At 42.3% G+C, this 27,678-nt stretch overlaps 1 long non-coding RNA gene across 1 annotated transcript; it reads right to left on the bottom strand.

Annotated features, from left to right (window-relative positions):
- LOC125914536 (uncharacterized) lies at positions 1 to 27,457 on the bottom strand. The gene is made up of 7 exons (XR_007455332.1): positions 27,326 to 27,457; positions 21,476 to 21,551; positions 21,102 to 21,171; positions 5,906 to 5,978; positions 3,359 to 3,437; positions 1,050 to 1,186; positions 1 to 655 (listed from the first exon to the last, which is right to left on the bottom strand). It is a non-coding gene; the product is annotated as an uncharacterized LOC125914536 (long non-coding RNA).
- Positions 27,458 to 27,678: the final 221 nt, after the last annotated feature.

Here is a 27,678-nt window from a genome sequence, read left to right as displayed (position 1 = left end):
ACAGAGTGTGGTGGGGAGGGGCAGAGAGAAAGGGAGACACAGAATCCAAAGCAGGCTCTAGGCTCTGAGCTGTCAGCACAGAGCCCGACATGGGGCTTGAACTCATGAACTGGGAGATCATGACCTGGGCCAAAGTCAGACACTTAACCAACTGAGCGATCCAGGTGCCCCCATACTTATATTTCTAATTCAAACTGGGGGCACACTGTTTTTTATTTTGTGTTTATATTTGTATCTCTTTTAAACTGAAAACGTTGATTCCTAATGACAAGAAGTTAGCTGTTAATTTGCTTTATTTTATAACACAAATATATTGTTTCAGAATTACAATAACAAGCCATGAGTATTCAAAAACTTTTATTTTGAGAAAATTACCAGGTAACATTTATTTGGGTGCTCACTCTTTGCCAGGCACTTAATCTCAAAATGAACCAGAGAGAGAGGTGTGATTATTATCCCCCCCTTTTTTTGATGAAATTGAGGCTCAAGAGGTCATAGAGTCAGAAGTCAGTAGGTGACGAAGGCAGTACTTGACCCCGCCATGTCTCTGGTTCCATCCTCTCCATTGCTTTGGGTTTCAGTTTTTTCCTTGCCTTTTGGAATGAATGATTTATCTACTCTCCAATTGCATTGGCCACTTGGGTATTTAATAGTCCTAAAGATGAGTTGACATTCATTATTTGGAAATGTACAGATGAGAGAGAGAGAGAGAGAAGCAAGCAGTTTACTAGTCCAATGTTATTGCTAGAATAGAAAGCTTCTTGACAAGCATGTTGGTTCATACTTTCAAAGTGACAGGTTATTGCTTCCAGTTTTATTAGCTGATGGGTTCTATTAAAAAGTGTTGGTAATTTCTCTTCTGCTGCCAGATCATTTTAAGTGGGGCAAACAAATGGGAGGGGTCATCAGGGCACCAGTCTCATCTGTAAAATGGTTGTACTGGGTCATGTTGTGTCCCCTCAAAATTCATGTCTACTTGGAAACCTCAGAATCTGACCATATCTGGAAATAGGGTCTTTGCAGATGTAATTAGCTCAGTAAGGTCATACCAGTGTAGATTGGGCCCTAAGTCCAGTGATTGGTGTCCTTAGAAGAAGAGGAGAGGAGATACGGTGAAGAAGACTAGTTGAAGACAGAGCAGAGGTTGGCATGATGTGGCCACAAACCAAGGACTGCCAAGGAACACCTGGAACACCAGAAGCTGGGAGAGACAAGTGAGGAATCTTCCCCAGTAGTTTTGAGGGAGTGTGGCCCTGCTGATGCCTTGATTTCAGATTTCCAGCCTTCAGAGCTGTGAAAGAATACATTTCTGTTTTGATCCACTGGTGTGTGGTAATTGGATTACAGCAGTCCTAGGTAATTGGGTACATACGGCACCTAACTCCCCACTGGGGAGGCAAGCAAGAGCTGGGAAGCCTGAGGAGGATCTGGAAGGTTGTTTAGGGTCATCCTGGTGAAACTGGAGGATGGGAGGGGACAAAGGAGATTCCTAGGCAGAGGGACAGCTGGGCAAGTCTAGGAGAAGAGAAGCAGCCTGCGGTAGGCAGGGAGTTGCATACTAGAACAGCATTTCTTGAATGATTCAAAGACAGCTGTGATAAGAGCTGGGAAGGTGGGAGGTCCCTCAGGGTCTTGCAGGCCACCAAAAATGTCAAGGGAACCATTTGAGGCCTAAGAAGAGGAGAGACGCTGCAGTAACAAATTGTCAGCCTGAACAGGTCTGGAGGTTTTAGAGGGTGGACTGACTTCTCCCCAAAACTGGAATCCAGTCCAGCACCTTCAGGAGACATGACATTTCATCCCTGAGTGAGGCCCTGCCTCTGGGCCACCCCCAGGCAGGCCTTGCATGAAGGGCAGGGAGACGTTAATGGAGGCGAGAGTACCTCCAGCTCTTGGCCTGACTCTCTCAGACTCTGCCTGGAAGTCCATCTAGCCTGCAGCCTCTGACCTTTATTTTGTCATTTCAGAAGGTTCTGCTTTAATAAATCTTTCTAGCCAAGGAAGCCAAGGAGGGGCCTCCCCAGCAGAGGTCCCCACTGCTGCCCTGTTAGGAGGGATGGAGGGAGGCGTGGAGCTGGAGATAGTTGCCCAGTCTCCAAGGAGACCAAGGGATCTTCCTGAGTCTGCTTTAATTGGCATTTCCAAGACCTGCAAGACACAGCTGGGATAGTCCTGGAATTCCTTCTTCTCTGAGGAGGAGGAGAGAGACAGAGAGGGGACAGAGAGAGGGAGGGCTGGTCCAGTCCATTGGTCTGGCTTTCTGTCCATCACTTTTAGCTCTAACATTGCCCCTCCCTCAGCCATCTTCCCTTTTCTTTCCAGCTCCTTAGTGGTTGCCCCCCACCCATCTCCCTCTCAGGACTACCCAGACATTGGTCAAAGGAAATGAAAGGACCTGGAATTTTCATGACAGGTGACAAAGCTTCCCTCTTTGACCAAACTCTGTTCAAGCTCCTCTGAACTCTCTTCTCAGCTAGGCCCTGGATTTTAGACTTCTGTGTTCCTCTTCACATTTGGCAAGAATCCTGCTCCGTCAGGTTAGTCATCCTTGGTATTGGATCAGATCACCCTGACTGCCTCATCGGGTTCCTCATCCTCCACCATCCCCCAAGTGGTGTCTCATCATCCAGGCCTGCCTCCAGCAAGAATTCCGATTGGTCTGTCTAGCCAGAATTCCCCCTCTTAGTAGTTTTCCCTCCAGTGAGCTGCTCCTTGGCTAGGAAGTCCCACTTTTCCTTGTATTGACCCCAGTCTCTCTTCCCTACTGTAAAATCCCACTGCAGCAGTCCCTATACCTATGGCAATAGTTCCCCTGAATAAGGTCTGCTTTACCATTCTTTGGCAAATGTCAGGAGTAATTATTTCTTTAACACAGGTCAGGGATATTTGTTGAATAGATATTCTATAGTTCAATGGAACTTAGGCCAAGGAGGCTCTGGAGTCAGGATAGTTGGGTTTATATCCCAGCTCTGCCACTTTCTAGCTGTGTGGCCTTGGACGTGTGGCCAACCTCTCTGTGCCTCAGTGTTCTACTCTGTCAAGTGGGGATAAGTATTCACCTCCTGCAGCTGTTGTGATAAGAAAATGCCTGGGAAGTGCTTAGTGTCTTGCATATCTTAAATGCCAAATACATGTTAATTAGCCTTAACGAGGGCAACTATTTTTCTTTCTGGGAATAAAGATAAACAGACCTAGTCTTGAATTCCCACTCTGCTGCTTACTTGCTCAGTGACCCAGCCGTTAGCTAATTTGACTCTTCAAGCCTCAGTTTCTCATCTTTAAAATGGAAACAAGCATACCTGTCCAAGCTGTGCAGGTGAGGATGAGAGAAGATGTGTATAAATGCCTGGGTACTTACCAGGAGCTCAATGACTGGTTGGCCCCACCACTTACTGTGATTTGGGCAAATGCTTCCTCTCCTGCCTTAGTTTCCTCATCTAGAAAACGAGACAATAATAGTACCTATTTCATAAGCTCACTGTGAGGGTTATAGGATTTATTTTAAGCAAAACTCTCAGAATAGCATCTGGCACTGTTAAATATTATAATAATTATTTATTATTCTTCTTCCCTGTAGTAAAAAGTTAACGGCTACCATTTACTAAGCACTTACTATGTCCCAGGCATTGTGCATGACTGCCCTATGACCTAGGAGCTCCTACCAGCCCCTCTTCACCAAAGAACAAACTAAGGCTTAGAGAGGTAAGATCACTTGCCCAAGGTCACCCCATCCCTGTAAGTGGCAGAGTTATTGTCACTATCATCCCAAGCATGAATACAGTGGTCTTGGATATGTGGGAACAGCCACCAGAAACCAACAGAATAGTCATCCTTATGGTTCTGTGCTCCACAGCCCCTCTGCCCACCCAACACCCCTGGGGAAAACTGGACTGCGGGTGAAGTCTGGTAGGGGTGATGGATGAGCAGAGACAGCTCCTGCTGCGGTGTAAACACACAGAAATATAGGTCAGTTCCGGCAGCCAAGCCCCCCTGCGTGTTTTACCCCAAAGCCAATCTTGTCAACTTGATCTTCTGCCCTGAACTTCAGCTGTCCTCGGGATGTTCTTGTGTTTCATGAATTATGCAGGCTTAACAAAATGTGTGCTCCACAGATTAAAGACTCTGTTCTCCTGACTGGAAGGCCTTTCTTTCCTCCACCAGAGTTTTTTTCCTTCCTCTTACTCTCACAGCCTGTTTTTTTTTTTTTTTTTAGCTATCCTGTAGAGCACCTTCTGTCTTCTTGCCCTTAACAGTTCAACTTGTGATGCCCTGCTTTGTGCTAGTCTCACTACAGATTCTCTGTTATCAACTAGGAACACTTTTGGGAATCCCAAGGGGTCCTGGGTAAGTTTAGTGGATTAGAACTCAGCATGGCTGGCTCTGATAATATGGATCCAATCTTGTGGTAAATTGGCTCGTCTATCAAAAAGAAAAGCCCTGATTTGTAGCATTTGCCAATTTCCATGGTGTAAATCCTCCCAACTGTGGTGGATTTCAAGGTAACCAGTGTAACCTCACTGGAAATGAATGTGGGAAGAGATGCCCAGAATCAGCTCTCACAAGATGGTGCAGGTAGGATCTGGCACACTGCTGGTTCAGTTCCCATGAATGGTGGAGGCAATTATTTGTGGTCTAGGTTTGGGTCCTGATCATGCCCCTTATGAGCTATATTAAGTTGGGCAATGCACTTAACTTACTTCTTGGAGCCCCAGGTTCCTCATCTGTGAATGGGTATGCTAATAGGAGTTTTGTCTGGAGTTGTGATGGGGGTAAATGGGTTGAAGTAGATAATAAAGTGGTTATAGTACTTCATCTGACACACAGAGTTCAGTGAATGGTACCTACAGTACATCAGATTGGGAAGGGCCTGTGTCAGTCAAGATAGGCTAGGTGTTGCCATAGTAACAGATAACCCCAAATGCCAGAGTCTTTTTTTTTTATATGAAATTTATTGTCAGATTGGTTTCCATACAACACCCACTGCTCATCCCAAAAGGTGCCCTCCTCAATACCCATCACCCACCTTCCCCTCCCTCCCACCCCCCATCAACCCTCAGTTTGTTCTCAGTTTGCCAGAGTCTTAACATAGCCAAACTTTATTTCTCATTCATGTAGTGTGACAAAAGCATATTGGCCCAGAAGTCTTTGTTTATCCTAATTTTTCAGAAAAGCAGGTTAATGGAGGCCCATGTTGATATGTGCTCATGGGAACCACAGCGTGAAGAAGAAAAACATACTGAATTGCCTGCTCTCTTTTAAACCTCTTGCCCAGAAGTGGCACACATCACTTCCACTCATTTTATTAGCTGAAGCAAACAAATACCTAAATTCAAGAGAGTGGAGAAAAGTAATCCTACTATGGGCCTGGAAAGAGAACCCAAAGTTCTTGGTAAGTGGCCTTAAAGATTTGCATAATCTCCTAAATAATGATTTTCTCTAGTGGCTCTTACTTTTTTTTCCCCATTAAACAGCCAGTGTTAAAACTGAGCAGAGAATGTGCGGAAAGCCCAGTCCTCACGATTTACCAGATGGGTGACGTTGGGCAAGTTACTGAACCTCTCTGGCTCCGGTAGCCTCATCTGTCAAGTGGGGAGAATAGATCCTTCATCTCTGAGAGTTGTAGGGAGGATTGCCTGTGTTAATATACACAGTCACTGTAAGCACTGTGTCAGGTAGAAACCGCCATTATTATTAATCTACCACAATCCTATCAGGTTGGTGCAATGATCACCTTTTTTTGCAGATGAAGACACCAAGTCTCCAAGGAGTGATTTCACTTATCCAGGGTCACACAGTTGGGAGTTAACAGCATCAGGGTTGGAGTTTATACCTGTCTGATCCCCAAAAGTGCACTTTTGAGGGTCCTGGCACTTTTCTGAGAGGGAGCCAGCAGCCCCTCCCCTACCTGTTGTATCTAGACCCAGAGGGATGTGGCTGGCTTGGTCTTGGGGTTCTTCTGCAGATCAGGACTGTGGTAGCTGAACAAAGCAAAAAAGGAAACCTCATTACAATGCCAACACATACACGTGGGGTTCCTGCCTCACTTAAAGTAAATGTCTCAATTAACACAGAAGACCTTTTCCTTTCCATAGCTGCAGGCGAGTTCATCTTTTGGATCAATTAAATTGTTGACAGTCAGCATAGGAGGCCACATACAAATCAACAGCCAAGGTGCCTTTGGGTGCAGGTTTGCCTGTGCTGTGTGAGCCCGGCATGGGATGGAGTCAGGTTCGAATATTTTGATGCCATCCTCAGTAAGAAATACATTTTCTATCACACCCAGCACATGGCACATATGCACATACACATGCCCATGCGTGCACGCATGCTCGCACCCACAGAACTATGATACTGGGATATTTTCCACTCTATTTCAACTCCAGAAAAAATTCTGGTTTCCCAACCTACTAAATTAATTTTATGGCACGATGAATAGGATGTAGCCCACATTTTGAAAAACGTTGAACTACACTGTGGTCACCCAAGTCGTGTGTTGGGACCCTTGGATGGTGCCCTTGATGTGTTGCCATGGGGTTGAGGACAGGTCTGTCCACAGGAGTGAGAGAGACCCCAGCACTAAATATCCATGTCATCCTATAGCAGTTCACAAGCTCTGCCTTCCTCTTTGACCCTCTCCCACCATTGCTCTCCTTACTAACCTCATGAGAGCTACATTGACCTCTTTGCTCTTTGTGCTACATCTAGCACATCTCCATCTCGAAGTCTTGGGACTCGGCTGATCCTACTTCTCTGAACTTCTCCCTCCTGGGCCTACCTTCTTTCAGCTCTATCAGAAAAACTTTCCCTGACCCACCCCCTGGAAATGGCAGCCCTCCACATTTTCCACTTTGTTTTTCTTATTAACACTTAATTGCCACTCAGTGTATATGTATTTATTGTCTACTTCTCTCCCTTCAAAAGTAAGTTGCATAAAGGCAGGGAATTTGTTTAGTTCACTGTTGTATCTCAAAGTCTAGAGAAGTGTCTGCTGCATAGTAAGTACTTTATAAGCTTTTTCCAAATGGCGCAATGCCCAGCACAAAACAAACACTTGGGAAATATTGGAGGTTATTTTATCTTCTAGGCTTCATTTTTTTGTATATCCCTCAAAAAAAAATTTAATAACAGCTATGTCGAGAAGTCACATAGCATACAAACTCACCCATCTAAAGTGTACAATTAAATAGTTATTAGTATATTCGGGGATGTGTGCAACCATACCACAGTCAATTGTAGAACATTTTTATCACCTCAAGAAATCTCACACTCTTTAACTATCACCTCCCCAACCTCCAACCTCCCCAGCCATGAGAAACCACTGTTCGGCTTTTTATCTCTATAGATTTGCCTATTCTGTTCATTTTATGTAAAAGGAATCATCTTTTCATGTGTCTGTGGGCCATCTGGATGTCTTTTTTGTAGAAATGTCTGTTCATGCCTTCTGACCATTTTTTAATTGGATTATTTATTTTTGAGGTGCTGAGATGTATCAGTTCTATGTTTTGGATACTAACCCTTTACCAGATATGTCATTTGTGAATATCTTCTCCCATTCCATAGGTTGCCTTTTAGTTTTGTTGATTGTCTCCTTCATTGTGCAGAAACTTTTTATTTGAGGTAGTCCCAATAGTTTATTTTTGCTTTTGTTTCTCCTGCCTCTGGAGACATATCTAGGAAGAAGTCGCTATGGCTGATGTCAAAGAGATTACTGCCTGTGCTGTCTTCTAGAATTTTTATAGTTTCAAATCTTACATTTAGGTCTTTAATCCATTTTGACTTTATTTTTGTGTATGGTATAAGAAAGGGATCCAGTTTCATTCTTTTGCATGTTGCTGTCCAGTTTTCCCAGCACCATTTGCTGAAGAGACTTTTTTCCTGTTGGATATTCTTTCCTGCTTTGTCAAAGACTAATTGACCATACAGTTGTGGGTTTGTTTCTGGGTTTTCTGTTCTGTTCTATTGATCTATGTGTCTGTTTTTCGTGCCAGTACCATCCTGTTTTGATCACTAAAGCTTTGTAATAGAACTTGAAATACGGAATTGTGATGCCTCCAGCTTTGCTTTTCTTTTTCAAGATTGCTGTGGCTATTCAGGGCTTTTTGTGGTTCCATATGAATTTTAGGATTGTTTGCTCTGTGTTTTTATATAAAAGTTTGTTTTCAGGTATATTATTTGATTTTTTTTCCCCATCGATTCTGTGATTTGTGACAGTCACTTAAACCACTGAGCCACCCACATGCCCCCAAGGTTTTGAATTTTGACGAAGTTCTATTTATTTAGTTTTTTGTTGTTGCTGCTTGTGCTTCTGACATCATATCTAAAAGTCCATTGCCAAATCCAAGGTTATAAAGATTTACTCTCTTTTCTTCTAAGAGTCTTATAGTTTTAGCTCTTAAATGATCCATCTTGAGTTAATTTTTTTAAATGTCTATTTATTGTTTAGAGAGAGAGAGAGAGAGAGAGACCGAGTAAGCATGAGCAGGAGAGGGGTAGAGAGAGAGAGGGAGACACAGAATCTGAAGCAGGCTCCAGGCTCCGAGCTGTCAGCACAGAGCCCGACACGGGGCTCGAACTCACAAATTGAGAGATCACGACCTGAGCCGAAGTCGGATGCTTAACCGACTGAGCCACCCAGACACCCCTTGAGTTAATTTTTATGTATGGTGTGAGGTAACTCACATCTCATTCTTTTGCATGTGGCTACCTAGTCATCCAAGCACATTTGTTGTTTGCTTGTTTACCTGTTCAGTGACTGGCTGGATTATTTAACGAAGTCTATTCCCCTCCCTGTTGCAGTGCGAAGTCTCTGATATTGATTCTCCAAGACGGCAGCCTGGAATAAGCCCAGAGTCACACTTGAATGACAGGGCTTTTGGCAGAACTCTCTTTGGTTGTTTCTTTCCCTGACCACACTAAATATTAAACTACCTCAGTCGTTCCATTTAAGGAATCTTCAACAGTGCCCTAGGGCATAAATTTCTTCACAAACTGATACAATAAAATCTGGGCTCTTTGGAAGAGATGCTTCCTGAGGACAGTGTTTGAGGTTTGTGATGACAAAATCCTCCCACTCGTCTTTTCCTTTTCTGTCTCTGGCAAACTAGCTGGCCTACAGTAGGTTAGCCTATATCTCCAATGAATCCATCAATAGCCCATTGAAGCCCAGCAGCCCTTCACCATCTGTCCTGTTTCTTGAAAACACTCTTAGGCTTGAACTTCACACTCTGTTGTAAATGGACTTGGTTGCTTTGGGAAGGGATGAAGAGCCCCATTAGCTCTGGTCTACTTCTCTCCCCCAGATAAAACCTCTGAGACTGTAACTGTGATACTGGGGGTAGGCAATGGCATACTTCTCTCTGGGTGACACTCCTGCTTTAGGAGAGAGGGGTGCTCTGGAGGTCCCAGGTCTCCTTGGTTTGCCTCTCCCACTGTGGAACCCCCTCCCTCACCTCATGAGCTCGGGCAGGGGCTCTCAGGATGTCAGTATTCTCAGTAGTGCTATGCTCAAGGTGGAGCCTCTGTGGGGCTGGGCAGAAGGGATCCCCCACCTCTCAGCTGTACTTCATTAGAATCTAGCATCAGCAACGTGTAGCTGGGGACCAGAGGAGAAATGCTGATGTCCTGCTCCTTCCAGGACGATAGCCCTCTAACTGGGAGTTGGGGAGAAAAGGAAGCCTGTGTTCTTGACTATAGCAGTCTAGAGTGGAATTTCCATTTTGAGTCTAAGTTCAAATACCACTGACTGTCCTTTTTGTTTCCTACTTTTGGTAGAATTTCTTGAATAACTAGGGGTGCCTGGGTGGCTCGGTCAGTTAAGTGTCCGACTTCAGCTCAGGTCATGATCTCGCAGTTTGTGAGTTCGAGCCCCACTTCGGGCTCTGTGCTGATAGCCCAGAGCCTGGAGCTTGCTTCAGATTCTGTGTCTCCCCCTCTCTCTGCCCCTCCCATGCTCATGCTCTGTCTTTCTCTGTCTCTCAATAATAAATAAACGTTAAAAAAAAGAATTTCTTGAATAACTATTTCTTTTTTTTTTTTAATGTTTATTTATTTTTGAGAGCCAGAAAGGGACAGAGTGTGAGTGGGTGAGGGGCAGAGAGAGAGGGAAACACAGAATCTGAAACAGTCTCTGGTCTCTGACAGCACAGAGTCCAATGTGGGACTCAAACTCATGAACTGTGAGTTCATGACCTGAGCTGAACCGACGCTTAACCAACTGAGCCACCCAGGTGCCCCTGAATAACTGTTTCTTTATTTGGTGTATGGCCCGTTTCCAGAAGCTTAATTTTTTTAAATAAATAATTTCCACCAATCTTTCAGGGAAGTGGGTCCACAGAGCTGCTCACATGGTCATGCTAGTATTGGAATCCTCTAGGTTAAACTTAAACCTTGCTTCATTCTGCCTAAAATTCTCTCCTTCTCCAACCAACTAGAAAACTCTCATCATTTTTCAAGTCTCAGTTTAATATTTCCTTCTCCCTCCCACCCTCCTCTTCCCTACATAGGGCTCTATCATTCTTCCCATTGTGTTATTTTTACATCTGTCCACCATATTATCTTGCAGTTGCTTGCCTCATATGTGACTTCTCCACTAGACTCTTTGCTCCTCAAGGGCATGTATTGGTAATCACTGCACAGCCATTCCTAGCATGGGGGTTCGCGTGCACTATGTACCCAACTAATGAATCTTAAACAAATTTCATATCGTTTTTGTGTTGGCCACTTTCTTTGCATCTCATTTGTGTATATGCATGTTTATGTGTATCTGTGTGCTTCTGCATCTATGGTCCATGAGAAGAGCATCATTAATAAAAAATAGCTGTCATTTATATGTAGCAGGTCCTGTTTAAGCATTCTTTACGTGTATTACTCCATAATGTAATCCTCACAGTAACCCCATTATACATCATTTATTGTGCTTAACCCTATTATGCCTCATTTACACTGAGAAAATTGAGACGCAGGTTTTAAGTCATTTACCCAAGGTTACATACTAATAAGCTGTAGGGTCAGTATTTAAGCCCAAGAAATCTGACCCCAAAACTGTTCTGCTAAATTGTCTAAGGTGTATTGTATACCAGGTGCATAGTAAGTAGTCCCTAATAGAAATTAGTAAACACAGGCATCAGTGAACCCAGCCTCCAATTAAAGAAAAGAGTTTATCTTGTATTTCATTTTCTTGCTTATGAACGAGTCTACTTCTGATCATTGCCTTCCTCCTTAAATGAGGTCTGAGACAACACCTTAAAGTATTATCTGCCTGCTACCTGGCTGATCACCTTCCTCCTAAGAAGACAGGTACCAGGCCTATCCAGACTCATTTTGCCACCAGGAAACCCAAAATGCAGAGCCCTTCCAAGGTCAATAACCACCCTGTTTTATTGGCACTTGCACCCTTCTTTTTTTTAAAGGTAGTTTCATTTTTATTGCTCTGTCATCTTTATGGAGAGCACTCACTCTGTCATGGCTTTGCATTCATTTCCTATGGACATATTTGCATATATATCGAATCCTTTCACAGGTGGGCTCCAGTAAGGTCCAACTTCCTTTAATGAGGGTGGTGGGTTCTTCTCATTTAAGAAACCACTGTTATCTTGGTGAGCTAGTTGATTTCTGAAGCCTCACACCTTCCTGGCAAAGTCACAAGCGCTATTGTCATTTCTCAACTACCTGCAGGATGGCCACCTTCATGCACAATGATCGAAATCATGACCCACAGGCCATCCCAGTATTTTGGTATTTATTTTCTATGATGCTAAAGCACTGATATTTTATTTTTTTAAATGTGAGGCAGAGTTGCCATGATTTTTATAATTTTTTTAAATTGAGGGATAACATAATTAGAGTGTACAGGTCTTAAACATATATTCACTCTCCGATGAAGATAAAGAACATTCGCAGCACCCTGGAAGACCCCTTCATGACTCTTTCCAGTTGATGCTCAACTCAGAGGTGATCACGTCTTTGGACTTCTATCACTACAGATTTATTTTCCCTGTTTTTGAACTGCATATCAAATGGAATCATACTGTATGTATTCTATTGTATCTGTCTTCTCTTGGACATTATGTCAGTGAGAGTCACCCATTTGGTTAATGGAACAGCAATCTATTCCTTCTTATTACTGTATCATGTCCTATTGTATGGATGTACACAGTTTATTTACCTGTTCATCTACTAATAGACACTTGGGCCATTCCCAACTTTTGGTTATTATAAATAAAATATGTGTGGTAAATAAAGTCTTTGTGCGGGGCGCCTGGGTGGCTCAGTTGGTTGAGCGTCCGACTTCGGCTCAGGTCATGATCTCGCCGTCCGTGAGTTCGAGCCCCGCGTCAGGCTCTGTGCTGACAGCTCAGCCTGGAGCCTGTTTCGGATTCTGTGTCTCCCTCTCTCTCTGACCCTCCCCCATTCATGCTCTGTCTCTCTCTGTCTCAAAAATAAATAAATGTTAAAAAAAAATTTAAAAAAAAATAAAGTCTTTATGCAAATATATGTTTTCATTTTGGGGGTAAGTTGCTAAAAATTGGTTTCCTTGAATTAAGGAGTACATGTATGTGTAATTTTATAAAACACTTATAGCTTTTTCTTCAAAATGGTTGTATATTTTTTCCTGTCTCCTTTCAAAATGTTTGAAACTGTTGGTTGTTCTACATCCTAGCTGAAATTTTATGTTGGCTAGATTTTTAGAAACCATTCTGATGGCCATATAGTGTTTTGTCAATCTGGTTTTAGTTTGCATTTCCCTGATGGCTAGTAGCATTGGTACATTTTCACATACTCATTAGTTATTTGTGTATCTTCCTTTGTGGAGGGTCTCTTCAAGATTTCTGACCATTTTTACTAGACTGTTTTTCTTTTTATTATTGAGATGTAAGAGTTTCTTTTATATTCTGGAAGCAAGTACTTTATCAGATATATGTATTATGACTATTTTCTTCCAGTTTATGGCTTCCCTATTAATTTCCTTAATGGTGTCTTTTGAATGAACAAAAGTTTTAAATTTTTATGGCATCCAATTTATAAATTAAAAAAAAATTTATGGTTAGTGCTTTCTGTGCCTTAAGAAAGTTGGCTTATTACAACATATTCTTCCATGTTTCCTTCTAGGAGCTTTATAGTTTTAACTCTTATGTTTAGGTCTATGAGTCATCTTGAGTTAATTTTTTGACATGTGGGATATAGGGATTGAGATTCTTTTTTTTTTTTTAATCTGAGTATCTAGTTATTCCAGCACCATTTGTCAAAAGACTCCTTTTTTCCATAGAATTGCTTTGCTGCTTTTGTAGAGAACCAATTGACTATAACATGTGGGTCTGTTTCTAGAGTCTTTATTCTGTCCCAGTTATGTGTTTTATCTGTTTTTATATCACTCTAGCACACTATCTTCATTACTGTTATTTTATAGTAATCAGGTAATGTGAGATCTTCTTTAAAATTGTCTTGGCTTTGCTAGGTTGTCATGTCTCAAAATTTGTATGTTGAAGTACCTCAGAATGTGACTTTATTTGGAGATGGGGTCTTTATAGAAGTTTTCAAGTTGAAATGAGTTCTGTAGGTACATCCTAAATTATCGTGACTTGTGTCCTTTTAAAAAGGGGACGTTTAGGGGCGCCTGGGAGGCTCAGTCAGTTAAGCGTCCGACTTTGGCTCAGGTCATGATATCACCATTCATGAGTTCAAGCCCTGTGTCGGGCTCTGTGCTGACAGCCCAGAGCCTGGAGCCTGTTTCAGATTCTGTGTGTCTCTCTCTGTCTGCCCCTCCCCCACTCATGCTTTCTCCCTCTCTCTCTCTCCTTCTCTCTCTCTCTCTCTCTCTCTCTCTCTCTCTCTCTCTCTCTCAAAAATAAATAAACATAAACAAATTAAAATTGTAAAAAAGGGAAACTTGGACACAGAGATGCACACAGGGAGAACCTATGAATATGAAGGCAGAGATCAGAGTGATGCTTCTACAAACCAAGGAACATCAAGGATTTCTAGCAAACTACTAGAAGCTAGGGAAGACATATGGAACAGAGTTTTTTCACAGCTCTCACAAGGAACCAGTCCTGGAAACATCTCAGTCTTGGACTTCTAGCCTCTAGAACCTTGAGACAATAAATTTTAAGCCACATAGTGTTTGTTATGGCAGCCCTAGCAAAGTATTCATAGGTCTTTTGCTTTTTCCTGAACTTTTAGAATTAGCTTCTTAGCTCTTTCAGTCTGATTTTGATTGGGATTGCATTCAGTTTGGGGGAGAATGGGCATCTTCACATTAAGTCTTCTGATCCATGAACATGGTATATCATTCCATTTATTCAGGCCTTTAATTTCTTTTAGCATTCTTCTTTGGTTTTCAGTAAACTGATCTTATACATTTTTTCATTAAATTTATTCCTAATTATTGTATCTTTGATGATACTTTTGTAAATTCTATTGGTTTCCTAACTTTGTTTTTTAAATTGTTGCCAGTAAAAATGAAACTTATTTAAATTACATATTGACTTGTATTTTGTGATTTTGCTAAATTCACTTATTCTAGTAGATGTGTGCGTGTGTGCATGCGTGTGTGTGTGTGTGTGTGTGTATGAATTCATTAGGACTTTCTACATACATAAGCCTGTTGTCAGTCAGGCTTATGTAATTTGTTTAAAGTAATTTGCAGTACGATATAGCAGTGACTCTTTCTATGACCTTGGTCAGGCATTTAATTTCTCTGAACTTTTAGTGGTTCTTCTTATAGAGAGAGACTGTTATATAGACTTGTCTTTGAGATTCCTTTCAGATCTAAGATGGTAAGAGATCCGGCTCTGTTATTTGCTTATTTTGTGACCCTGGGCAAAATATTCCATCTCTCTGAGTCTCTATTTGTTCATTTGTAAAATGGACATAATGTTCATTTGTTCATAATGTTCATGATGTTCATTTGTAAATGGAATAATAATAATGATAATAATAATGTATTCATGTCATAAAGTTGTTATGATGAATCAATGCAATAAAGCATGTGAAGTATTTATCAGGGCACTTAGAAGATTGTAGGCACTCAGTAGCTGTTATATGTTGTGGTATAATAAAATATATATTTGGTCTTTGTCCCTGGTTTCTGGTACAGAACTTCTAAAACCCTTGGAATTTCCAGAATGATAGGAATGCCTTTTGTTATTCATAACTTTCTACTCCTTTCTAGACACTTGAGTTTATGACAGTTAGTTGACTCAGGGTGGAGCCCCTAGATAGCCTCAGGATGGGTCTGGTCACTTTCAGCTTCCCCTATCTCTGGAAAGGGGAAGAGAGCTGGAGAGTAGGTTATAAACACTCTTGAGCAAGATTTGGAGAGCTTCCAAGTTGGTGAACACATCTACATGCAGCAAGGGTGGGACATCCCAGCCTCATGGACACAGAGGTTTCTGTGCTCCTTCTGGACCTCACCCTAGGTACTTCTTCATCTGGATGTTTGTCTCTTTTATAATAAACTGTGGCCATAAGTATAGCACTTTCCTGAGTTCTATGAGCCATTCTAGAAAATTATCAAATCCAAGGAGGGAGTCACAGGAGCCCTTGAATTTATAGTTGGGTTGGCTGGACAGAAGAAGTGTGGGTACCCTGGGCACCCCATTTGTGGCTGTTGTCTAAAGTGGGGGCAGTTTGTGGGCTGAGCCCTTAATTTTTAGAATCTGCACTAACTCTGAATAGTGTCAGAGTTGAATTGTTGGATATTCGGTTGGTATCAAAGAATTGGGGAATTGGTTGTCGATGTTGGAAAAAGACATCGCACCTATTAATAATTGTGATGCTGTTAATAATAATAATAAATGATAGCACTGTAATGCTTTCTAGCTCACAAAGCAGATTTACATTTTATATCTCATTTGATTACCACAAGGGCCTGTTGGCTAGGCAGAGCTGAGATTATTAACCTAACTGTATTGATGAGTAATGAAAAGCTCAGAGAAGTTAAACAACATGTCTAGAGCCATTCAGCATGTAGGAGACAGTACTGTGACCTGGTTTTCTGACCTTGAATCTTGCCATTTCCACAAATAAGGATGGGTTGGGCAAGGGAAGTTTTATAAAGACCAGCCCTAGTACCTAGGGACACTGTAGGGACACTGTCACCAAACATACTCTGAGGGGTGTGTGTGTGTGTGTGTGTGTGTGTGTGTGTGTGTGGTTTCCCTAAAGCCACCAGATCAGGACATTTATCAAACTGAATTATGCCTCAGAATCCCCAGAGAAGCATACAAAAGTACAGGTTCCTAGGCTCCACACTCATAGGTTTGATTCAGAGCTCTGGAAGGGCTCAAGAGCCAAGGATTTGTTTTTAATGTTTATTTATTTTGGGAGAGAGAGAGAGAGGGAGGGGCAGAGAGAGAGGGGCAGAGGAAGATGGAGAGAGAGAATCCCAGGCAGGCTCTGAGCTGTGACTGCAGAGTCCAACGCGGGGCTCAAATCCATGAACCATGAGATCCTGACTTGAACCTAAATCAAGAGTTTGACACTTAACCAACTGAGCCACCCAGATGCCCCTAAGAGCCAAGGATATTTTTTAGCAAACACCCCAAATAACTCTGATACAGTTCTTCTACTGACCAAAAACCTTGCCTTAAGCAGTGGTTCTCAATCCAGGCTGCGCATGAGAGTCACCCAGGAAGCTTTTAAAACTTAAGGTGCCCAGGCTCTCCCCAGGGCTACAGAATCAAAATCTCTAGCAAGTACAAAGAGCTGTTCCAGATGAGCTGACCCACAGGGTTACCTGCTCATCCTGTCCCTCTGTTCCTTACCTTTCCTCCACTCTTCACCTTGTGTACCTCTTGTTTGGTGTCCCTGATTTATTTTGTTTTAATCTCCTAGGTTTCTCTCCATCTCTGTCTTTCTGTGTTTGTCCTTCTTTAGTCCATCTGTGTCTCTCTGAGACACTCTCTCATCTCTGTCATCTGTCTCTCTATTTTGTGTTGTCTCATTGGGTGAATATCTCCGAGACTCTACCTCCCTGTGTTTCTCTTCTGTATTTCCTTTTCCTGGGTCTGTGGCTACGTGTCTTTCTGTGAGTTCCTGCCTCTGATTCTTTCCAGTCCTGGCTCTTGCTTTGACTCTGGGTCTTTTGTTTCTCCTGTCCTGCCCACTGTGCATCTCTCTGTGCATCTGAGCCCGTGTGTGTGCGTGTGTGTGTGTGTGTGTGTGTGTGTGTGTGTGTGTGTGTCTCCATTACTCTCTTTCCATCTCTGGTCTTTTTCTTCTTCTCTCTCCCTGCTACCTCCCAGCCTCTCAGCTCTGCAACTTTATGTGAAATCCAAAGAGACTCTTCTATAGAGAAGTCTGAAATGCCCTGGGCCAGACCCCAGACCCCTGCAAACCTCAGAATGTTCACCTCTAATCAGGAGCCCCATCTGGGACTGTCCCACTCACCTGCAGGGCTTATCTGGAGCCCTCAGCTCCCTGTGCTGCCAGAGATAAGGTGCCCTTTGTGGCAATTGCCTTGGGCACAACCCTCAAAAAGACTAGATAATAGATAAGTAGCCTGGCCTTTGGGATCCTGGAGCACCTTCCACTTCTCTCCAGGCTGAAAACTGACCTTCCTACCACTGACCCTAAGTATCCCAGAATACTCTCAGGGGCTTTATGGCTGATCCAAACTGCCCTTAGGAAAATCAGACTAACTTTTATCTCTGAGCTAATATTGTTAATTCCTCATTGTTAAACACTGTGTACCAAATTCTGTGCTGAAGGCATAGCAGTGAAGGTAACAGGTATAATATTGCCAGTCTCAGCCCTCCTAACTATTGTAGCATGGATTGAGCATCTATTGTGTTCCAGGAGTTTCCTTTATATTAAAAAGTTTATACTAGAATTCCCTGATGCAAGAGAACAGCCACTTTTAGTGCAAAATACTTTAATTATCTGCTCGTAATCTTTATAGATATTAATTAATTGTAGCTGTTAATGCACTGGGCATTTAAGTCTTCTGTATTCAGGGGTGATATTTAAAATGTTTAACAAATGACCAGTTAACCAATGAATGTATTTGCCCTACTCCTCATTTCTATTGCAGTTAGTTGCATAAACATGAAATCTTCTGTCATTCATCCATCCATTCATTCATGTTTTCACTCACATTCATTTATTCTTTCTTTCAGCATATTGTTAAGGACCCTCTGGGTATCATGCACTGTGCTAGGACTTGGGGATGCAACAAGTAACAGGACACCATAAGGGACTCAGAAGAAGGGGATAGATAAAGACATTAGCCAAGTTCATAGAATGGGACAAAGGAAAATTTCGGGAGTGTAGACTTAGAAGTCTAACCTAGTTAGAGCAATTAGGGAGGGCTTTGTGGAGGGAGAGATTTTAATACTAAGACTTTAAATAGTGAACAAGGGTTAGCCAGATGAGGTCTCTTTCTCGACAGTTTTTTATGTTCCATAGGACAGAACATGGTGCCCTGAGCATAGTAGGGTTCCACCAAATCAATACGTAAATAAAACACGATGACTCTGAAAGCAGTTTTCTGGCCGGGTGATAATTAGCTAGGGAAGCCATAATGAAGATGCATCATCTTTTCCAGAAACACTGACTGTTAGCACATCTTTTGTCATTACATGCACCCAGCTCCTGGCCAAGCATCAAAGGCAGTTTTCTCCACTCACAATTCATGGTGACATCAAAGCTTTCAACAGACTCTTTTCCTGATCACTCTCCCAGACCAAGAAGACAAATTAAGAGCCCAGGGAAGTAGGCCTTGGAAACAAAACTTGATGAGAGAGAACATTATCAGGTACTAGTTCTCAAACTCCTGCCTATAGGGGCCATGTTTCTAGAGCTGTGGTCTGGGTTTCTAGAGTTTCTTCTATTCTTTTAGAAGACACCAGAAATCTGAATTTTCATGTGAAACCTTCTGATTTTTATGTTGGAATCTAATTTAAAACTTAAAAAAAAAGTCATTGCATGTAGCAAACCAAACATTGATGTGCTGCTGTCTCAGTCTGTTCTGGCTGCTATAACAAAAGTGCCATAGACTGTGTGGCTTAAACAACAAACATTTGTCACAGTTCCAGAGGCTGGGAAGTCCTGGGAAGTGAGACCTACTTCTTGGTTCATAGATGACTGACTTCTCTCTATGTTGTCACGTGATGGAAGGAGTGAGGGAGCTCTTTGGGGTCCCTTTTATAAGAGCAGTAATCCTATTCATGAGGGCTCTACCCTCCAAAGGCCTCACCTCCTAATACCATTACATTGGGGGTTAGGATTTCAAAGCATATGAATTTTGGAGTGACAAACAGCTCATAACAGCTGCCATTCCTAATTTAGAAGCTATTTCCTCAGACTGAGAAGGACTGAGAGGGACTTCTATTTACCATGCAGCGTGTTGTTCTGAACATTGTACTACATGTTCTATGGATCTTCATTGTGAATATTCATTGCATGAATATCTCTATTATCTTATTTAATCTTTGTAACAACCTCATGGGGCTGGTATTATCATCTCTTTTGAGGAAGATTGCCAAATTAAGTCTGCAGGGACCCAATATTAACCATAAGGAAGCTTAATATTCAAACAGAATTGGATATGAACTAAGAAGAGGAGAAAGTTGTTGAATCAGGGACCTGATTTTGTAAGACATTCCCTCCCCCAGGTGCTAAGAGCCTTGAATAACCAGCTGTTTGTCTAAAAACTGTCATTTTGTTGGTTGGATGTCTTCACTAATTGCTCTAAATACTGCTGCTCTTTTCTGCAACTTTCTTGCGTAGAGAGTTTTAACATGTTGGTATGGGAACCCAGCTCCCTGTTATGTACAATATATGTAGCCTACAAAGTGATTCACCATTAATTAATATCATGTCTGTGGTATTTGAGATCCACCCAGCCAAGCAACACTGTTAGACTTTCAGGTTCTGATTTTTCACGCCTCTGAAATAGTTCAATCCTTTCATATGATAGGAGTTGCATCTTAGAAAAGACAATCAGAAAACATTTCCTTTTACCTGGGCTTCTGGAATTTTTTCCTTCGATGGGAGCATCCTGTAACCCTAGAGTATTAGGGCCCCTGTACCAGAGAGGATTTTGCTAGATGAACTCCCAAGACCCCTCTAGGTATCTCCAAGTGGGATTTAGCAAGGTCATGGATCTTCAAACCAGCCCTGTGGACAGATTGTCTGTTCCAAGATGTGAACCCCATGAACAATCAGATAAAAGGGCTTATCTGTCTCAGAGTCATTGGGAAGTCAGACACTGAATGGAGTAGCTGTGTTGCTTAGCAGAGTGGGTCTTAAATTCTGGCATGCATGAAGCCATCAGTTTGCTTGTTTGTAGATTCTTGACCCCCCAGCTTCCATTCTGATTCACTGGATTTGTCATGGCAGAAGGCTAAGGTGTTGTAGCAAAAGGCCCAATAATAACATGGCTTAGAGAACACCGAACTTATTTCTCCCACACACATTACAATCCAAAGTGAGTGTTCCTGATTGGCGGATATCTTTGTTTCATGAGATGTAGCAGGTTAAGGATGGCCATGTATTATTTGACATTCCTCTCATTGAGAAATGAGGTTGATGTCCCCTCCTCTTGCTTTGACCAACAGAATGTTTTAGAAGTGACCCTATACTAGTGTCTGGGCACAGCCCTTAAGAGACTATAGGATTCCACTTTTTTCTCTTGGAACACTCACTCTTTGAACCCAGCTACCATGCTATGTGGGAGCCCAAAAGCCTGTGAGGAGGCACATGTGGAAGAAGAAGAGGGACACGTGGTAGTCAGCCCCAGTTAAGCTTTCAGCTGAGAAGAGCTAGAATCAACTTTCCCACCATGGGCATGAATTACTATGGAAGTGGACCCTCTGGTCCAGTGGAACCTTCCCACCTGGTGCCATCCCCATCCCCATCCCCTTCCCTCCAGGGATCCCCTGGTGCCTGCCCAAATCATAGATTCATGTGCCTGATAAATGACTGATAATTTGAAGTGACTAAGATTAGGATGGTTGCAGAGACCCAGGTTTCTTCCATCATGAGGCTCCTCTACCTTCTATAAACTTGTCATCATCTGCTCAGTCAAGATTGAGTTCCTACCATGTCTAGATTCTAGTCAGTGGGAGTGGCTGGAGAAGATGCATCTATTTCTTACTCACCTTGGCTTCGAGCTGGCACCTGTTACTTCTGCTCACATTGCACTGGCAAGAACTGGTCACACAACTGCATCTAATTACAAAGCAGACAGGGAAATCAGGTCTCTGGCTATGCAGCCATATTCTCAGCCACAAGAAGAAAGATCAAAATGGGTTCTGTTGGAAGTCTGGACTGGGGCACAGAGATCTGCATTTCTGCAATTGCCACCCTCAGGTGATTTTGACGTTGGTGGTCCACATATAGCAGTGAAGAGTATGAGTTTCAAACTCAGTGAGATATGAGTTTAAAACTAAATTCTACCATTTACCAGCTGGGTGACACCTCTGAGTTCCAGTTTCCTTGTGTATATAAAAATGCAGAAAATAGTAATTCTAACCTCAGGGGGTGGTTGTGCAGATTTGATAATGGCCTGCATGAAAAGTGTGAGCATAGAACTTGGTGCACAGCAAGCTCTAAAAAGAAAAAAGAGAAAATTTGTATTGTTAACTGAAGCAAATGGTCCATTCCATCTTTTAACACCAGCACATCAATGCACTCAGTCATTATACTTAAAATATCCCTTTTACCCTCCAACTGACCCTAGTCTTAGCCCCATTTTACAGACAAGGAAACTGAGACTCAGACAAGTAGACCAAAACCACTGAATTCGTAAGTGCTGGTGTCAGAATTTGAGCCAAGATTTATTTCTAATGGAATTTGATTACAAATACTATATAAATACTTTCTAATGTTTATTTTTGAGAGATAGAGTGAGCAGGGGAAGTGCACAGAGAGAGGGAGACAGGGGATCCGAAGTGGACTCTGTGCTGACAGCACAGAGCCCGATGTGGGGCTTGAACTCACGAACCATGAAATTACAACGGAGCTAAAGTCAGATGCTCAATGGACTGAGCCACCCAGGAGCCCCTAAATACTATATTTTTTAAAAAGTAAAGACCTGTTGATGGTCTGGGGCAAGGAAGTCACATATCACAGCTCTGTTGTAGACAGATAAATCTGAAAGTGTTGCCATGATCTGTGTGAAATCAGGGAAAACTGGAGACCAGGAGGACCAATTTAGGAATCAGGGAGCAGATTCTCAACTAGGCTAATTGGAATGAAGGCTGAGCATGCTCCTGCCCTCATCCTCTGCAATTACTTCTTTTTCTTTTAAAACGTTTTAAATATTTATTTAACTTTGAGAGAGAGGGAGAGAGAGATCAAGCGCGCGAGAGTACACAAGTGGGGGAGGGGTAGAGAGAGACACACACACACAAATCCAAAATAGGCTCCAGGCTCTGAGCTCCAGGCTCCAAGCTGTCAGCAGAGCCCAATACGGGGCTCGAACTCATGAACTGTGAGATGGTGACCTGAGCCGAATTCAGACACTTAACTGACTGAGCCTCTCAGGCACCCTGCATTTACTTACTTCTAAGGAAGAAATCTCAAATATATTAATACCATTCTTCACTTGAGCATGCCTCTACAAAACCAAATAGCTAACTCTTCCACTCATGCTGGATGTGGCTTATAATGTTTAGCATGGGTTCCAGCCCCTGATAGGAGCTTTTTGCATTCCTCACCTTATCCGTTTGGAAAATGGGAATTACAATGCCAGGCATAGCTATTTCATAGAGATTCTATAAGGAAATGCATGGGAATATATTTTGTAAAGTTTAAGTTATCAAATTGTTGTTAAATTTTACTGTAAATTAAACAAAACAATACAGCGGGAAACATTCACTTCAACATTTCTTGATTGATTCTTTGTGTCTTAATTTTGTAAATTAAAAAATTTAGATATTGGGGCGCCTGGGTGGCGCAGTCGGTTGAGCGTCCGACTTCAGCCAGGTCACGATCTCGCGGTCCGTGAGTTCGAGCCCCGCGTCAGGCTCTGGGCTGATGGCTCGGAGCCTGGAGCCTGTTTCCGATTCTGTGTCTCCCTCTCTCTCTGCCCCTCCCCCGTTCATGCTCTGTCTCTCTCTGTCCCAAAAATAAATAAAAAAAAACGTTGAAAAAAAAAATTAAAAAAAAAATTTAGATATTAAAGGATGAAGTAGTAGAGAGAGATTAGAAGGTAGATTTTCTTGTGTTGTGGTTTCCATGGTGACAGATTTGCAGGCATCAACCACTGGCTGAAATAGAGATAAATAAGAGAATGATGCAAAGTGTTTTGCACAGTGCCTGGCACAGAGTCAACAATCACTATATATGATATCAGAGTCACTGCCTCTATAAAAGTAGCCTAGACATAGATGCTTCCCATGTAGAGCACCATGGGAAATTCCCTCCTACTCTGGAATGCTTCAGCCTGAACATTCTGAGATTTTTAAAAGGTTCTAAGGCAGTGAAACTTTAAAGGAGAAAACTTAGACAAGGACTTTGATTTGTGGGTTTTCTTATTCTGAACCACCTGCACAATGAGGCTTCACCTTTTGCAGTTCCTTTGTGTCCTGTTTAAGATATCTTTGCCTACCTCAAGCTCAAGATATTTTCCTATATTGTCTTCTAGAAGGTTTATCATTTTTCCCTTTCACATTTAGATCTACAATCCACTGGAATTGATTTTTGTGTGTAGTATGAGATAGAGGTAAAGATTCAGATTTTTCCTTATGGATGGCCAATTGACCTAGCACCGTTTATTGAAAAAGCCATTGTTTCTCCATTCCTCTTCAGTGGCACCTTTATTATAAATCAAGTGTCTTTATGTGTGTGGATTTGTTTCTGAGTTCTCAATGCTATTTTACTGGTCTATTTATCTTTCTTGTATCGAAGCATGCTCCCTTAATTACTCTGGCTTTATAATAACCCCTGATATCTAGTAGTGAAAATCATCTGACTTTGTTCTTCTCTGTGATAATCTTGGGTCTTTGATTTTCCATGCATATTTAAAATTACCGTATAAATTTCCACCCAAACAAAAACTTGCTGGGATTTTGATCAGGATTACAGTCTCTAGATCAATTTGAGGAGAGAGGACATCCTTACAATATTGATTTATTTTTTCGCAATAACTCTAGAGGTAGGTTCTATTGTTATCAGATGCACCCTCCCTTTTGTAGGTGGTGCCCCTATAGAAATGTGAATTAATCCAGTAGCCTACCTAGGAGGAGGGATGGGCATAGTCTGCCCCATCCAGAGGTGTATTGTATCATGGACATCGTTTGAAATTACTGGTTCATGGTAATAATTAAAACAGAGTGATTGAAGTCAGTTTTATTATTATTTATTGCTTTTAAATTCTCTGTTAATCCTGCACTCTCTTGCTCTTTACACCAAGGGCAGACCCCTCCCACTGCCCTTGGCATGCCTCTGACTTAATCCCACAAATCTGATTCACCTATGCAAAAATTCGATGGTAAAAAATTTGATGGTAAGTGATGCTGGCTGGCAGGTACAGGTGGAATCCATTTTTGAATGAGCATGATGGCAGACACACCACCCAACCTTTTAGGGGTAACAGTGGCAGAGGGTGATGTTTCAAACCCAGAGTTACTAATAGTAGCTGAGGTGTCTGTGACAAATAGGGGTAGCAGTCGTCTTTGCCAAAGGGATATAATTCAGGTTTCATTCCTAGAAATATACTCCCTGATCAAGCTTCTTTGACCCTCATTGGGGATTCCAGGAACTTCCTGATATTATTAAAAATTTTTCTTCTGTTAAATTTGGTAGAGGTACTTTGGTGATTTGCAACTAAAGGTCCTGATGGATAGCGTTATTATTATTATTATTATTATTATTATTATTATTACTAGTCGTGCCTCTTCTGCCCAGTTCATAAACTGCCATCTTTCTACACGGCATGCTATCCCAGACTTCCAGAACACCAGATCTTTCCTACTCCATGCAGACAAGACACCTGCTTGTCCAAAGCCAAGGATTAGACAAATACCAATTAGGACTTATGTTGTCAAGCTGGAAGGTAATGAATGGTGTCTCTGTTTGCCGTGGACCCATATTAGGAACGACTCCACGTGTTGGGGAATCCTCCAACTCCCCTCCATTTGGCAAGAATTAAATGACATCATGCAGAAGGAGCCAGCATGCTGCTGGCTGGAGGACCAATAAATCATGCTGTGGATGTAGGGAAATAGTTAGGCCTTCCCCGGAAAGGCTTCCTCGTCCAAGGTACCATTAGTAATGCCACTATTTGCAATCATAATAAAAATAAAAGTAATAGGAAAACCACATTGAGGCAATTCCACTGCCTACTGGATTTTTAATTTTCTTGAGGATGCCAGAGGCAATCTTGAGCCCATTATGTCTAAATGAGGCACATTATAAAAGGCTTACAAAGTCCAAACTGCTTTTACAGCCATTAATTAGCCAGACTTCTAAAGAGGCCCATAAGATTAAGCTTGGGTATGGTCTCTGGTTTCTGGAATAGGGTTGGAGTAGGCAGAGAAGTCAAATACCATTGGTCCAGTCATGGCTCTCCTGCCCTCCTCTCTTGTCTCAGCTCTAACAGATGTTGCCTTTGGGGGGAGGTGGAAAGGGAGGGTACTATATAACCAAGCACCTGATGAGAATGCTCTGAACTCTGTGAGGCTGTGGACAACTCGAGCGCAGAGACTACTGGTGTCTTTAGTTTCTATACCCACAGCACCTTGTGCACAGCAGATGTAATGAGGCAGCCTTCTTGGTGACAAGACCCAGAAACCTGGCTCTGGCTTTCTTCCACTAAAAGAGAATATATTAGAAGGATATGGGGGGGGGGGCACGTGGAATGAATAACGGGCTAGAGGAGCAGGCTTGTAAGGGAATGAGCACCAGGAATTATAGCAAACATCCAACAGCAGAAATTGGTTCATAACTTCAACCATCTCTATGTCCTCCAGTCACAAGCTCAAGATTCCAAGTCCCCAAGAAGGCATGTGGCTAGAGGGACCTGAGTTATTCTCCCCTTACACCTTCCATAGTAGCTAGGGGCACTCATTTTAGAACCACTCTCAATGGGAATTTGATGGGAAAAAATGAAAATCAGTGTGCCAACAGGAAGAGATGTAGTGTACCAGATAGCTCCCGGTGGCAAATGTCTGTAATGTGGTCAGTGAATATTACATGTTGAACTGAATTTGCTACCCTTCCTCTTTGGGGTAGACTAAGACACCTCCCCAAGAAGGAAGAAATAGGAAAATGTGATCACCCCCGAAAAAGCATGGACCAGACAGAATCTTAATGATGTAACAGAACTATGCGAAACATTGCCCATACATTATCCTCATAACCTGTGAGGTAGGAACTATTAATATCCCCATTTTACAGATGAGGAAAACAAGGCTCAAAAAAGTGAAATCACTTGCCCAAGCACTCACAGTTGGAGCACAGATTCAAGCCAAGGTTTCTTAGATTTCAGAATCCATTCTCTGAACCATTCCATGTAGTTTCTCCTCCCACTTCTGGTTTTGGGCGGGGCACATCCTAAAAGGACAAAAGGGCCTCTGGGACTACAAACTTGATCAAGACCTGGCAGTGTATGAACATATCTAAACATAATAAAGTGCTATCCTAGGGGAACAATGGCCTGGGAAACAGAGGAAGGGGTGGGTGAGAGGCAGGTGTTGGTCAAGTCCATTCAATACAGTTCAGAGAATGGGAGACCATGGGCCACAAAGCTGAGCCTCTGGCTGGCAGGTGCACATTGGATGTATCGTTCTGCAACTTGCTTTTTTGAATTCAAAGGAAAACAATATGTTTTTAAAATTCCTTGGAAAGCAGTGTGACTTTTGGAGCTGGATGGCCTGAGTTTAAATACCTTGTGTATTTGTGTGATCCTAGGCACGTTATTTAATGTCTTGCCGCTTTAGTTACCCTGTGAGAACAGTTAGAGAATCTTCTCAAGGACTGTTATAAGGATTCAAAGGGTCAAAGTGTTGAGGCACTTGGAAGAGTTTCTGGAACGTCTTAACTCCTGGGCAGGTGAGTGTGGATATTGTTGTCTGTCCTGCTTAGGGCATAGCCTCTTTGCACAGTCTTCCACAGTGTGACTTTTCCCCTATAGATGAGTATTAGATCATTTTCCACCTTTTGGTTATTGCATGCAACTCTGTTGAAAATCTCTGTGTATCCTTTCTTGTGCACATTATATCCATTTGCGTCTTTCTCTAGGATAGATGCTAAGAAGAGGTATATCTGTGTCCTAGTGCACGTGCATGTTTTAGTTTTAATAAGTATTGCCAAATAGCCCTCTCCAAAGTGGCTGAACCGAGGTGCACCCATCAGCAGTGTGTGATGATCTACTTCTTACCAGGTTGAATCTGCCTTTTTAGAGAAACCCAACCTGTCTCTTGCTCATTAAGTCACGTCTATTTTCAGAGCTCAGCTGACATCTCTGGCTGCTCCCCTCTTGGTGATTCCAGCTTTGAGTCCTCCAGCAGTTCCTTGCTATTGTTGTCCTTCCTGACTCTTATTTAATGCAGCCAAGTGCTTTTGGAATCCTGGGTAATAATGGCAGACAAAGCGCTGAATGGAATGTGGAATTGGAGGTGCTGAATGTGGCTTTTGTAAGGACACCTTGGCGTGATTTCAGCCTGAAATGGAGCACTTTGCACTCAGCCTAAATTGCCTCAATCCTACCTGGCGTGCAGGGTGTGTATCCCA

This window comes from Panthera uncia (assembly GCF_023721935.1).
Source record: "Panthera uncia isolate 11264 chromosome D3 unlocalized genomic scaffold, Puncia_PCG_1.0 HiC_scaffold_8, whole genome shotgun sequence".
In the NCBI taxonomy this organism is placed as follows: domain Eukaryota; kingdom Metazoa; phylum Chordata; class Mammalia; order Carnivora; family Felidae; genus Panthera; species Panthera uncia.
Note: the sequence above shows the minus strand (reverse complement) of the source record. Positions and strands in the feature narration are given on the sequence as shown.